This window comes from Orycteropus afer, unplaced genomic scaffold (genome assembly GCF_000298275.1).
Source record: "Orycteropus afer afer isolate SDZICR_OR568_19922 unplaced genomic scaffold, OryAfe1.0 scaffold17548, whole genome shotgun sequence".
In the NCBI taxonomy this organism is placed as follows: Eukaryota; Metazoa; Chordata; class Mammalia; order Tubulidentata; family Orycteropodidae; genus Orycteropus; species Orycteropus afer.
In genome coordinates, this window is record NW_006939135.1 from 1 (window position 1) to 807 (window position 807).

Consider the following 807-nt stretch of genomic DNA (forward strand, 5'->3'; position numbering starts at 1 on the left):
TTCTTCCCTTTTGGTTTTCTAACTCCAGGTCTTTGCATATTTCATTACAATAATTTACTTTGTCTTCTCGAGCTGCTCTTTGAAATCTTCTGTTCAGCTCTTTTATCTTGTCGTTTCTTCCATTTGCTATAGCTACTCTCCCCTCAAGGGCATATTTCAGAGTGTCTTTTGACATCCATTTTGGTTATTTCTTCCTTTCTCTTCTTTTAAATGACCTCTTGCTTTCTTCATGGGATGATGTTCTTGATGTCATCCCACAACTCCTCTGGTTTTCAGTCATTGGTGTTCAATGCATCAAATGTATTCTTTACATTGTCTCTAAATTCAGGAAGGATGTTATGAATGCCATATTTTGGCTCTTATGGGCTTGTCTTAATTGTCTTCACTTCAACTTGAACGTGCATGTGAGCATTTGATTGTCTGTTCCACAATCAGCTCCTGGTCTTTTTTGGCCAAAGATATCAAACTTCTCCATCACCTCTTGTGTATGACCATACCAGCCTGAACGCGCCTGATCTTGTCTGATCTCAGAAGCTAAGCAGGGTGGGTCCTGGTTAGTACTTGGATGGGAGACAGCCTGGGAATACCGGGTGCTGTAGGCTTGGGAGCTCTGGTAGCATAGTGGCTAAGATACTTGCCTGCTAACCAGAAGGCTGGTGGTTCAAACCCACCAGCCACTCCTCAGAAAGAAGGTTGGGCAATCTACTTCTGTAGTGATACCTCCTTGGAAACCCAAGGAGGGGTCGCTATGAGTCGGGTCCAACTTGACGGCACATGACAACAACAACAATAACTTCTTGTCACAGA

At 43.2% G+C, this 807-nt stretch overlaps 1 pseudogene; it reads left to right on the plus strand.

Annotated features, from left to right (window-relative positions):
- The first annotated feature begins 483 nt into the window (after positions 1–483).
- Positions 484–602, plus strand: LOC122152143 (annotated as a pseudogene).
- Positions 603–807: the final 205 nt, after the last annotated feature.